The sequence below is a fragment of the Rutidosis leptorrhynchoides genome, chromosome 2, assembly GCF_046630445.1.
Source record: "Rutidosis leptorrhynchoides isolate AG116_Rl617_1_P2 chromosome 2, CSIRO_AGI_Rlap_v1, whole genome shotgun sequence".
NCBI lineage: Eukaryota > Viridiplantae > Streptophyta > Magnoliopsida > Asterales > Asteraceae > Rutidosis > Rutidosis leptorrhynchoides.
Genome location: NC_092334.1, coordinates 136,296,779 through 136,311,988, shown reverse-complemented (window position 1 = coordinate 136,311,988; position 15,210 = coordinate 136,296,779).

Sequence of the window (15,210 nt, the reverse complement as noted above, 5' to 3'; positions counted from 1 at the left end):
CGATTTATTTCTGTACATCTAACTGTAGACAACTAGTTGTAGGTTACTAACGAGGACAGCTGACTTAATACACTTAAATCTTTAAAACATAATAAAAATGGTTGTAATTATATTTTGATCATACTTTGATATATATGTAGATATTTGTATAGGTTCGTGAATCGACCAGTGGCCAAGTCTTACTTCCCGACGAAGTAAAAATCTGTGAAAGTGAGTTATAGTCCCACTTTTAAAATATAATATTTTTGGGATGAGAATACATGCAGGTTTTATAAATGATTTACAAAATAGACACAAGTACGTGAAACTACATTCTATGGTTGAATTATCGAAATCGAATATGCCCCTTTTTATTATGTCTGGTAATCTAAGAATTAGGGAACAGACACCCTAATTGACGCGAATCCTAAAGATAGATCTATTGGGCCTAACAAACCCCATCCAAAGTACCGGATGCTTTAGTACTTCGAAATTTATATCATATCCGAAGGGTGTCCCGGAATGATGGGGATATTCTTATATATGCATCTTGTTAATGTCGATTACCAGGTGTTCACCATATGGATGATTTTTATCTCTATGTATGAGATGTATCTTGAAATATGAAATCTTGTGGTCTATTATTATGATTTGATAATATATAGGTTAAACCTATAACTCACCAACATTTTTGTTGACGTTTTAAGCATGTTTATTCTCAAGTGATTATTAAGAGCTTCCGCTATTGCATGCTAAAATAAGGACAAGATTTGGAGTCCATGCTTGTATGATATTATGTAAAAACTGCATTCAAGAAACTTATTTTTGATATAATATATTCTTATTGTAAACCATTATGTAATGGTCGTGTATAAACGGTATATTTTAGATTATCATTATTTGATAATCTACGTAATGCTTTTAAACCTTTATCGATAAAATAAAGGTTATGGTTGTTTTAAAAATGAATGTAGTCTTTGAAAAACGTCTCATATAGAGGTCAAAACCTCGTGACGAAATAAATTAATATGGAATGTTTTTAATCAATATGAACGGGACATTTTAGTTGGTATCAGAGCGTTGGTCTTAGAGAACCAGAAAATTGCATTAGTGTGTCTTACTGAGTTTGTTAGGATGCATTAGTGAGTCTGGACTTCGACCGTGTTTTTCTTCAAAAACGATTGCTTAACATTTTTTTTGTTGGAAACTATATATTATTAACATGTAAATATTATGTAATATATTAATCTCTTAACGTGTTTGATATTTTGTGATAGATGTCTACCTCTAGCACAAATCCCATTGATTCACCTAATAATAATGAAGAGTCGAATATATTTTGAGAAGATTCACAAATTCTTGAAGAGGAACCGGAAGAGGAGGAACCAGAAGAAGAGGAACCAGAAGAGGATGAATCGGAAGAGGAGGAACCAGAAGAAGAAGAGGTTCCGGAGGAAGAAATATTGATACATATAGTAAACCGGTCAAATAAAAGAAAATCCTCAACCAATGGACCAAAGTTAATAATGGTCAATGGTGTTTCCTCTAAGGAAGCAAAATATTGGGAAAATTACCAATTTTCTGATGAATCGAATCCTGATGAGGATTTCGATGATGTTATAGAAATTACCCAGACCCAATTTAATGAGGCAAAAGAAAATAATAAGGGAAAAGGCATCAAAATAGAGAAATCTGATTCCGACCCCGATGAACTTTATATGTACCGTCAACACCCGTATTTTTAATATCGTGAAAATAACCCGGGAACCTCTAAACCACCAGGTTTTTCTAAACCAATGTGGAAAACGATGACTCGTATTAGAGGAACATCATATATCCCTTGAAGATTAGGAAAAAGAACCAAGTCCGAAGAAGAAGAAGAAACCAGTGATTCAGATTAGAGGGGTGTGAGCATGTTGTGTAATAAATGTATTGTAGTGTGCTTGTACTTTTATGTTCTATGTAAAAATTGCTTGTATTGTTTGTTATTACGAATCTAATCCTTGTCTATTTTACAGTATAAAAACAAAATGGACGTTAAGGGTAGACAACCGAATATTTTAGAAGACCTACCAGAGGATATGATTGAGAAAATCTTGTCTAGAGTCGGTCAGAATTCATCAGCACATTTAGTTATGGCGAAATTAACTTGTCAAACATTTGAAAGACTTTCCAGAAATGCCTTAGTTTATAAAAGGCTTTCCTTTGATAGGTGGGGTATATCACATTGGGGAGACCGTAAGTTACACCGTATTTTCTTTAAAGCGTTAAATGCGGGGAACCCAAATGCAATTTTACGCTACGGGTTAAGAACCTATTTTGACTCAGCATATCCCAACATAGAATTTCGTGAATTAGAAAGAGCTTCTAACATGAAACATAAAGAAGCATGTTATGCTTACGGGTTAGTGATGTTCGCTTCTTACCTAAGTGAGAAAAAGAACATCGGATTGCAACTTTTAAATAAAACCTTTCCACAAGTGACGGATTCAGTAGTTGGGGTGAGAAACAAGGTTTTTAGATTATTACGGGGCTGTTGGACATTACGAAACCATCGTCCTTTTGACGACATTACAACATGCTGCCTAGCTAATGGTCATAACGGTTATTTTCCACAAGACCAAGGATGGGAAGTCGTCTTAGTAAAACCAGAATGCATGACTTGTTTCTGGACTTATGAATTACGTGTCTTTATTTCCTTTGCTGAACAACTTGCGTATTAACTAGATTTATCTTCAAAACTGTCCTGTATCATAGTGCACTATATTTCATGTTATATGTAATATAGCAAAGTTGTAAGTTTGAAGAATATTTGTATGTGATATATTATTATAATCAGTTTTTCATATGGAATTGTAGTAGTTGAATTGTATATTAGCTACTAAGTATGAACTTAACGGGTAGGTAGTACCCGAATTTAAAATTATAAAACGCTAATATGAAGAAAAAGCTTTTATAAATGAGTTCATATTATGCTACGAGATACTATTGACTACTCTTAATATTCTGAATGATTAAATTGTTTCATTTGACTATTTTGAAGGAAATGGCACCGACTACTCGACACATCTTGAATATGAGCGAAGAGGAATTTCGTGCCTTTCTTGCTTCAAACATAGCCGCAGTACAGGCCGCGCTACATACCAACAATAACTCTGAATCTAGCAATACAGCTAACGGCGCAAGAAATCGTGTAGGATGCTCCTACAAGGAATTCACTGCCTGCAAACCTTCAGAATTTGATGGGACCGAAGGACCAATCGGATTGAAAAGGTGGACCGAGAAAGTTGAATCGGTGTTTGCCATAAGTAAGTGTGCTGAAGGAGACAAAGTGAAGTACGCTATGCATACCTTTACAGGTATTGCGTTAACATGGTGGAATACCTATCTAGAGCAAGTGGGACAAGATGCTACTTACGCGCTACCGTGGTCAGCATTCAAGCACTTGATGAGCGAGAAGTACCGTCCCAGAACCGAGGTCAATAAGCTCAAGTCAGAACTTAGAGGGTTACAAACACAGGGATTCGATATTACTTTGTACAAAAGACGATTCACAGAATTGTGCCTATTGTGTCCGAGTGCGTTCGAAGATGAGGAAGAGAAGATCGACGCGTTTGTGAAAGGGTTACCAGAGAGAATCCAAGAAGATATAAGTTCACACGAGCCTGCCTCCATACAAAAGGCATGTAGAATGGCTCACAAACTAGTGAACCAGATTGAGGGAAGAATTAAAGAACAGGTGGCCGAAGAGGCCAACGTGAAGCTAGTCAAAAGAAAGTGGGAGGAAAACGGTGATAAAAGTCACCAAAACAACAACAACTATCCCAACAATCGCAAAATCAATCGCAACTACAACAAATGGCACAACAACAACAACAACTACAACAATCATCCCAACAACAATAACAACCGCAACAACAACAACAATCAGAAGCAGCTATGCCAAAGGTGTGAAAAATATCACTCGGGGTTCTGCACCAAATTTTGCAACAAGTGTAAAAGAAATGGTCATAGCGCGGCGAAGTGTGAGGTCTATGGACCAGGGGTTAACAGAATGAAAGGAACAAATGGTGTCGGAACGAGTAATGGCGGAGCAAGTAGTGTCGGAGCAAGTTATGCCAATGTAGTTTGTTATAAATGTGGAAAACCGGGCCACATTATTAGAAATTACCGAACCAAGAGAACACGAATGGACAAGGCCGCGGAAGAGTTTTCAATATTAATGCGGCAGAGGCACAGGAAGACCCAGAGCTTGTTACGGGTACGTTTCTTATTGACAATAAATCTTCTTACATTTTATTTGATTCGGGTACGGATAGAAGCTATATGAGTAGAGATTTTTGTGCTAAATTAAGTTGTCCATTGATGCCGTTGGATAGTAAATTTTTACCTTAATTAGCAAACGGTAAATTAATTTCAGCAGATTATATATGCCGGAATCGAGAAATTAAACTGGGTAGCGAAATATTTAAGATTGATTTGATACCAGTAGAGTTAGGGAGTTTTGATGTAACAGTTAGCATGGACTGGCTGAAGGAGATGAAAGCAGAGATCGTATGTTACAGAAATGCAATTCGCATTGTACGAGAAGAAGGAGAACCCTTAATGGTGTACGGAGAAAAGGGCAACACGAAGCTACATCTTATTAGTAATGTGAAGTCACAAAAACTAATAAGAAAAGGTTGCTATGCTGTTCTAGCACACGTCGATAAAGTACAAACTGAAGAAAAGAGCATCAATGATATTCCCGTCGCAAAAGAATTTCTCGATGTATTTCTAAAAGAATTATTGAGACTACCTCCACATCGATCTGTTGAATTTCAAATAGATCTTGTACCAGGAGCTGCACCAATAGCTCGTGCTCCTTACAGACTCGCACCCAGTGAGATGAAAGAACTGCAAAGCCAACTGCAAGAACTATTAGAACGTGGTTTCATTCGACCAAGCACATCACCATGGGGAGCTCCTGTTTTGTTTGTCAAGAAGAAGGATGGTACATTTAGGTTGTGTATTGACTACAGAGAGTTGAATAAACTTACCATCAAAAACCTTTATCCACTGCCGAGAATTGACGACTTATTTGATCAACTACAAGGCTCGTCGGTTTATTCGAAAATCGATTTACGTTCTGGATATCATCAAATGTGAGTCAAGGAGGATGATATTCCAAAAACTGCTATTAGGACGCGTTATGGTCATTACCAGTTTATGGTTATGCCGTTTGGATTGACTAACGCACCAGCTGTGTTCATGGACCTTATGAACCAAGTGTGTGGGCCATATCTTGACAAGTTTGTCATTGTTTTCATCGATGACATACTTATTTACTCAAAGAATGATCAAGAGCACGAAGAACATTTGAGAAAAGTGCTAGAAGTATTGAGGAAAGAAAAATTGTACGCTAAGTTTTCAAAGTGTGCATTTTGGTTGGAAGAAGTTAAATTCCTCGGTCACATAGTGAACAAAGAAGGTATCCAGGTGGACCCGGCAAAGATCAAAATCGTTGAAAAGTTGGAAACCCCAAAAACTCCGAAGCATATACGTCAATTTTTAGGATTGGCTGGTTACTACAGAAGATTCATCCAAGATTTCTCCAAAATAGCAAAACCCTTGACTGCATTAACGCATAAAGGGAAGAAATTTGAATGGAAGGATGAACAAGAGAAGGCGTTTCAGTTATTGAAGAAAAAGCTAACTACGGCACCTATATTGTCATTGCCTGAAGGGAATGATGATTTTGTGATTTATTGTGACGCATTAAAGCAAGGTCTCAGTTGTGTATTAATGCAACGAACGAAGGTGATTGCTTATACGTCTAGACAATTGAAGATTCACGAGCAAAATTATACAACTCACGATTTGGAATTGGTTGCTGTTGTTTTTGCATTAAAGACTTGGAGGCATTATTTATATGGAGTTAAAAGTATTATATATATCCTGACCACAAAAGTCTCCAACATATATTTAATCAGAAGCAACTGAATATGAGATAACGCAGGTGGATTGAACTGTTGAATGATTATGATTTTGAGATTCGATACCACCCGGGGAAGGCGAATGTGGTAGCCGACGCTTTGAGTAGAAAGGACAGAGAACCTATACGGGTAAAAGCTATGAATCTAATTATTCGTACTAACCTTACTACTCAAATAATGGAGGTGCAACAGGGATTTGTAAAAGAAGGAAAGTTGAAGAATGAGATACCCAAAGGATCAGAGAAACATCTTAATATTCGGGAAGACGGAACCGGATATAGGGCTGATAGAATTTGGGTACCAAGGTTTGGAGATGTGAGAGAAATGATACTTAAAGAAGCACATAAAACCAGATATTCAATACATCCCGGAGCGGGGAAGATGTATAAAGATCTCAAGAAACACTTTTGGTGGCCGGGTATGAAAGCCGATATTGCTAAATATGTTGGAGAATGTTTGACGTGTTCTAAGGTCAAAGCTGAACATCAGAAACCGTCAGGTCTACTACAACAACCTGAAATCCCGGAATGGAAATGGGAAAACATTACCATAGATTTCATTACTAAATTGCCAAGGACTGCAAGTGGTTATGATACTATTTGGGTAATAGTTGATCGTCTCACCAAGTCAGCACACTTCCTGCCAATGAGAGAAGATGACAAAATGGAGAAGTTGGCGCAATTGTATTTGAAGGAGGTTGTCTCCAGAAATGGAATACCCGTCTCTATTATCTCTGATAGGGATGGTAGATTTGTTTCAAGGTTCTGGCAGATGTTGCAACAAGCATTGGGGAATCGTCTAGACATGAGTACTGCCTATCATCCACAAACTGATGGGCAGAGCGAAAGGACGATACAAAAGCTTGAAGAAATGCTACGAGCATGTGTTATTGATTTTGGAAACAGTTGGGATCGACACCTACCGTTAGCAAAATTTTCCTACAACAACAGTTATCATTCTAGTATTGAGATGGCGCCGTTTGAGGCACTTTATGGTAGAAAGTGCAGGTCTCTGATTTGTTAGAATGAAGTGGGGGATAGACAGATTACGGGTCTGGAGATAATACAAGAAACTACCGAGAAAATCATCCAAATTCAACAACGATTGAAAACCGCCTAGAGTCGACAAAAGAGCTACGCGAACAGTAAAAGAAAAGATATAGAGTTTAAAATTAGAGAAATGGTCATGCTTAAGGTTTCACCTTGGAAAGGCGTTGTTCGATTTGGTAAACGAGGGAAACTAAATCCAAGGTACATTGGACCATTCAAGATTATAGATCGTGTCGGACCAGTAGCTTACCAACTGGAGCTACCTCAACAACTCGCGGCTGTACATAACACTTTCCACGTCTCGAATGTGAAGAAATGTTTTGCTAAAGAAGATCTCACTATTTCGTTGGACGAAATCCAAATCAATGAAAAACTTCAATTCATTGAAGAACCCGTCGAAATAATGGATCGTGAGGTTAAGAGACTTAAGCAAAACAAGATACTGATTGTTAAGGTTCGATGGAATGCTCGTAGAGGACCCGAGTTCACCTGGGAGCCTGAAGATCAAATGAAGAAGAAATACCCGCACCTATTTCCAGAAGATTCGTCAACACCTTCAACAGCTTAAAAATTCGGGACGAAATTTATTTAACGGGTAGGTACTGTAGTGACCTGAACTTTTCTATGTTTATATATATTAATTGAGATTGATATTTACATGACTAAATGTTTCCAACGTGTTAAGCAATCAAACTTGTTAAGACTTGATTAAATGAAATAAGTTTCATATAGACAATTGATCACCCAAGTTGACCGGCGATTCACGAACGTTACAAAATTGTAAAAACTACATGTTGTGGTATATATAGACATATATATATGGTTGACATAAGATTATGATGAGTAAGTATCTCACTAAATATATTAACAATGTGTGATATACATAAGAAATGAGATTACTAAGTTAAGAAACTCGAAATGATATATATAACGATTATCGTTATGATAACGTCTACTAAATACATATGTATCATATTAAGATATTGATACACTATATTTAACATGATAAAATGATATTTAAATATATCATTAAGTGTGTTAACAATGAACTACATATGTAAAAACAAGACTACTAACTCAAGAATTACGAAATGAGACTTATATGTAACGATTATCGTTGTAACGATTATCGTTGTAACGATTATCGTTGTAACGATATTTTAATGTATATATCATATTAAAAGATATTCATACATCATAATATCATGATAATATAATAATTTAACATCTAATTTGATATAATAAACACTGGGTTAACAACATTAATTGAGATCGTTAACTTAAAGGTTTCAAAACAACACTTACATGTAACGACTAACGAAGACTTAACGACTCCATTAGAATGTATATACATGTTGTGTTTTGATATGTATTCTTACACTTTTGAAAGACTTCAAGACACATATCAAAGTACTTCTACTTAACAAAAATGCTTACAATTACATCCTCGTTCAGTTTCATCAACAATTCTACTCGTATGCACCCGTATTCGTACTCGTACAATACATAGCTTTTAGATGCATGTACTATTGATATATACACTCCAATGATCAGCTCTTAGCAGCCCATGTAAGTCACCTAACACATGTGGGAACCATCATTTGGTAACTAGCATGAAATATCTCAAAAAATTACAAAAATATTAGTAATCATTCATGACTTATTTACATGAAAACAAAATTACATATCCTTTATATATAATCCATATATCAACGACCAAAAATACCTACAAACACTTTCATTCTTCAATTTTCTTCATTTAATTGATCTCTCTCAAGTTCCATCTTCAAGTTCTAAGTGTTCTTCATAAATTCCATAAGTATAGTTTCATAAAAATCAAGAATACTTCCAAGTTTGCAAGTTTACTTCCAAGCTTTCTAATCCATTCCAAGTAATCATCTAAGATCAAGGAACCTTTGTTATTTACAGTAGGTTATCTTTCTAATTTAAGGTAATATTCATATTCAAACTTTGATTCAATTTCTACAACTATAACAATCTTATTTCGAGTGAAAATCTTACTTGAACTATTTTCGTGTCATGATTCTGCTTCAAGAACTTTCAAGCCATCCAAGGATCCTTTGAAGCTAGATCCATTTTTCTCATTTCCAGTAGTTTTATCCAGAAAACTTGAGGTAGTAATGATGTTCATAACATCATTCGATTCATACATATAAAGCTATCTTATTCGAAGGTTTAAACTTGTAATCACTAGAACATAGTTTAGTTAATTCTAAACTTGTTCGCAAACAAATGTTAATCCTTCTAACTTGACTTTTAAAATCAACTAAACACATATTATATATCTATATGATATGCTAACTTAATGATTTAAAACCTGGAAACACGATGAACACCATTAAATCGGATATACGCCGTCGTAGTGAAACCGGGGGCTGTTTTGGTTTGGATAATTAAAAACTATGATAAACTTTGATTTAAAAGTTGTTCTTCTGGGAAAATGATTTTTCATATGAACATGAAACTATATCCAAAAATCTTGGTTAAACTCAAAGTGAAAGTATGTTTTTCAAAATGGTCATCAAGATGTCGTTCTTTCGACGGAAATGACTACATCCTTATTAATTGACATGTAACTTAAATTTCCGACTATAAACTTATACTTTTTCTGTTTGGATTCTTAAATTAGAGTTCAATATGAAACCATTGCAATTTGATTCACTCAAAACGGATTTAAAATGAAGAAGTTATGGGTAAAACAAGATTGGATATTTTTGATCTTTTTAGCTACGGGAAATGTTTAACAAATCTATACAAATCATATCCTAGCAAACTTATATTGTATTATACATGTATTCTAATATATTATGTAATCTTGGGATACCATAGACACGTATGCAAATATTTTGACATATCATATCGACCCATGTATATATATTATTTGGAACAACCATAGACACTCTATATGCAGTAATGTTAGAGTTAGCTATACAGGATTGAGGTTGATTCAAAAAATATATATACTTTGAGTTGTGATCTAGCCTGAGACGTGTATACACTGGGTCGAGGATTGATTCAAGATAATATATATCGATTTATTTCTGTACATCTAACTGTGGACAACTAGTTGTAGGTTACTAACGAGGACAGCTGACTTAATACACTCAAATCTTTAAAACATAATAAAAATGGTTGTAATTATATTTTGATAATACTTTGATATATATGTACATATTTGTATAGGTTCGTGAATCGATCCGTGGCCAAGTCTTAAATCCGAGGAAGGAAATATCCGTGAAAGTGAGTTATAGTCCCACTTTTAAAATCTAATATTTTTGGGATGAGAATACATGCAGGTTTTATAAATGATTTACAAAATAGACACAAGTACGTGAAACTACATTCTATGGTTGAATTATCGAAATCGAATATGCCCCTTTTTATTAAGTCTGGTAATCTAAGAATTAGGGAACAGACACCCTAATTGACGCGAATCCTAAAGATAGATCTATTGGGCCTAACAAACCCCATCCAAAGTACCGGATGCTTTAGTACCTCGAAATTTATATCATATCCGAAGGGTGTCCCGGAATGATGGGGATATTCTTAAATATGCATCTTGTTAATGTCGGTTACCAGGTGTTCACCATATGAATGATTTTTATCTCTATGTATGGGATGTGTATTGAAATATGAAATCTTGTGGTCTATTGTTACGATTTGATATATATAGGTTAAACCTATAACTCACCAACATTTTTGTTGACGTTTAAAGCATGTTTATTCTTAGGTGAATATTAAGAGCTTCCGCTGTTGCATACTAAAATAAGGACAAGATTTGGAGTCCATGTTTGTATGATATTGTGTAAAAACTGCATTCAAGAAACATATGTCGATGTAATATATTTCTATTGTAAACCATTACGTAATGGTCGTGTGTAAACAGTATATTTTAGATTATCAATATTTGATAATCTACGTAATGTTTTTAAAACCTTTATTGATAAAATAAAGGTTATGGTTGTTTTAAAAATGAATGCAGTCTTTGAAAAACGTCTCATATAGAGGTCAAAACCTCGCAACGAAATCAATTAATATGGAACGTTTATAATCAATATGAACGGGACATTTCAAAGAACAACACACCAAAATTCAAGTTCATGCTAGTTACTTCAAAACAACAAGATCGAGCATACAAATCATATATTCATGTTAGACATGAGCCATAGACAATAATTAACACTTTTATAAGTTAAAAACATCAAGAACACAAAATATAGTGATTTTAGAAAGTTACCCAAATGAGATGAAATTGGTATCAAGTTGTAGAGGATGAAGAGAGGATTCCAAATATGTAATTTGTTTTGTAAAACACTTGCTAAATCTGGTTTGGATGATGATTCTTTGGATTGAATGTTTGAGAGAAAGTTGAAGTAGTAAAAAGAGAAAGAGGAGAAATGAATGGATGGGAGTGAAGGGTTGACCCTTTGACCTAGTCAAAGGTTTGGTCCCTTGGTGAGTTTGGTCCCTCAAGTTTCATTCGGGTGCGTGAATTACCTAAATGAGTTAATTTAAAACGCGTATCAACGGGAGATGTTATAATCCGATAACGAAAATATTAAGAATGTTAACTAACGGAGCATACGAATCTAGATACGAAGGATATTATTAAAATAAAAAGACGGGCGTTAAAATAATTTAACAAAAAAATGCGGGACGTTACATTACCCACACCTTAAAAGAAATTTCGTCCCGAAATTTAGTTGGAAGTAATAGTTGATGTCTCTTACTCGGGACCTTGTGTTGTCCAATCTACGAATAAGTGAAGATACATCCTTGGGCATTTCCACGAATTTGGATAGTCGGGGTTTTACGTTGTATTAAGGCTTGGTTTTACGATCCGCAATTTCAGCCGGTCTTTCTACGAAGAGGAGTTTGTCATCGATAGTAAGTTTATCTAGAAGAGTAGCACGTTCCTGTTCCGCAGGACACGTCTCTAAGTTTGTTGCATGGAACGTAGGGTAAACGGAAAATTAATTGAGTCGGAAGTTCTAAACGGTAGGAAGCGGTTCCAATACGCCCCAAGATTTTAAAAGAATCAATATTGTGGATATAGCTTTCCTCGATTTCCTGAAATGGATTACACTTTTCCAAGGTGCGGTTTTTTTATTTATTTATTTATATTACACGGTTACTGACTTGGAATTCGGAAGGTTTACGCCTAACATCGGCATAGTCCTTTTGGCGATTACGGTCCGTCTTGAGCCCTTCTCGAACTTGAACTATCTCAACAGTTGTTTTTTGAATAAGTTCGGATCCTGTGATTTGCTTGTCACCTACTTCGGTCTAACGAATAGGAGAACGACATTTGCGGTTATATAAAGTTTCGAAAAGTGCACGTTAACACACGAGTGGTAACTACTGTTGTAAGAGGGATCAACTAAAGGCGACAATACAAGTTTGTAACATGTATTTCCAAGATGTAAATCGTTCATTTGCTTGGTTCGTCGGTTTGTGGAAGATACGCGGTACGCATGTCTAAACGTGTTCCTAAGGCTTCTTGTAAACTAAGTGTGTAACGAGTATTTCAATCCGGGATAATTGACAATGGTACACTGTGTTGGAATAGAATTTCTTAAGATGTGTTTGAACAAGTTAGTTAGGTCTCGAAAGCGTTCGTTGGAACAGGTTTCTTATCGGCTACTGAAAAACGTTCGTCAGGGCTAGTCCCCCTCGTGGTGAATACTAGTAATACGTGAAGGTCTCTCTCTCCATTGAACAATTATATTAAAGGTTTCCTTATACGGAAGTACGAGCGAAAAGATAGGAGTGAAATGAGAACTTAGAATAGAAAGAGTTTATACCTTGAGGTAGCCATATTCCGCATCTAGTGGTCAAATGTTGAGACTTGATGGGAAACGAGATAGTACACATAGTTGTATAGTTCGGGGTTGAGTAGTAGATGGCCAATTATCAGAAGCATAAGGACGATAAGTCAAAGAAGAAAGAGGTATCCTTGGATTGTGTGTTATCTTGGGTCCTATTAATATCAGACGGTCATAGTGAAATAACAGAGTTATGTAACGTGGTACGTGGTGATGAGAAGATTGATCGGATTCATAATTAAGTATTCAAATTCTTCGTGCAAACTAACGAATCTCAGTTTCCTTGATTTCGAGTCGAGAGAGTATGCCTTTCAGGCATTCATGTAGAAATATTTCCATATTTGGGTTCCATCTTGTGCTACACGAATTTAGCTAGTAAGGTTGGTGTGAAAAATCACGTTCAAGGCTCGAACACGGAGAGGTTTTTATTTTTCCCTTAGTGAGTTAACGAGGTTAAAGGTCGTGCAACACGAGAAAAAGTCGGAAATGAATCCTCAGTAATAACCGGCGAGATCTAAGATTTTACAAATACAAGATAGAGTCGTGAGGGTTTCCTGATTACGTGTGGCTTCGATTTCGAGATTTTATTGTAATACCTTGACTACTAACAACATGGTCTAGAAATTGAACTTCGTTTAACCAAAATTCTCACTCAGAGAATTCGGTATAGAGTTGCTCCTTTCTCGAGAGTTCGAGCGTAAGACGGAGACGTTGTTCGTTTTCTTCTTTACTAGAATAGGTTTAGACATCATTTGTAAATACGATAATGGATTTGTCTAGATAAGTTTGCATACGCGGTTCCGGAGGTCTATGAATACGGACGGAGCCTTAGTTAAACTAAACGATATTAAAAGAAAATTATAACTATCGTAGTGAGTTCGGGAAGCGGTTTTGGAGACATCGTCTCCCTTAACCCTCAATTGATGATAACCAGGATGGAGATCGATTTGGAATACACACGAGATCCTTGTACTTGATCAAGAGGTCACTGATACGGGGAAAAAGGATATTGGTTCATAACCAGAAATTATTTAGTTCACGATAATCAATACATATATGTGGGGAAACATTTCTTCTTAACGAATAGATTTCGAGCTCCTTAATTCTATAGATATCAAGTCAGTTTCTAACCTCTTACTCAAAAGTTTAATGTACACCTTCCGATAAAAATTTGTTGGCACACAATAGTTTCCGTTGGTCACTTAAATGGCGTAAGTAATATCTAGGGGGAGTGGTGGAGTGCAAAGAGTGGGATCTAATGCCTTGGATACAAAACATTTATCGACACCCGAATCGAATAAACATGAAACATAAGAGTTGTTCAGAAGAAACGTACCCGTAACTAATTGTCATTACGGACATCCTAGGTGTTAATGTTGAAAGCTCATTCACGTACATTGGGGTTGGCGTTCTTCTTGGGACATGCATTCTTAAGGTGACCCAGTTGGCCACATTCGAAACAAGCACCCCTTCTGCGTGCACTGGGCACCTTTTTAGCGACGGGGGCGGCACCTTTACAACCATGGGCCACATGGCCACTTCTTTGACACTTGATGCAAAATGGTTTGCCACATTTTCCATAATGATGTTTGTGGCACATGTTGCAAAAGGTCGAGTTCCGGCATAACTTTTCCTGCCGCCGGGGGTGAAAGGCTTCTTGGTGGAGTCGTTTTGGTTGTGGTTGCTTGATGGAGAGGCTTCCTGTTTTCTTTTGTTGTTGCCCGGTTGGGCCTCGGCCTTTGGTGCCGACGCTTCAATTTCATCCACCGTTTTTATAAATCGGCGGGCTATCATCACAGCCTCTTGTAGGTCGGCGGGTCTTGATGGCATTACCCCGTGTGTAATGCTCTTAGGGAGACCATCCATGTAAAACTCAACTCCTTGGGGCCCGGGAGCCCGGAGGTTTGGACAAATTTAGGTTAGTTCGGCAAACCGTTGATTATAAGCTTCGAGGTCATCTCGGGCTATTTTTAAATTTCTTGGCCCCTGTTCGAGCCTTCGAGTCTCTTCGCGCGGGAAGTATTCGGTGATCATTCTTTCTCTTAATTCGGTCCAAGAGAGTGTAAGGGCTTCATCGATACCCACCGATTGTACATATGTGTTCCACCATGAGAGAGCAATACTGGTGAGAGTGAGGGTGGAAAACTTGACCTTATCTTGGTCCCGACAACCGCTTATGCTAAAAACAGATTCCGTTTGTTCGAACCATCAGGTGAGAGCAACCGGTCCCCCGGTTCCATCGAAAGTTGGAGGGTTGTACTTCATGAAGTTTTTGTAGGAGCACCCCTCGTTTGAATTACCGGCCCCATGATTGTTGTTGTTATTATTGGAGAAGTGACCGGCCACGGCCTCTCCCATGGC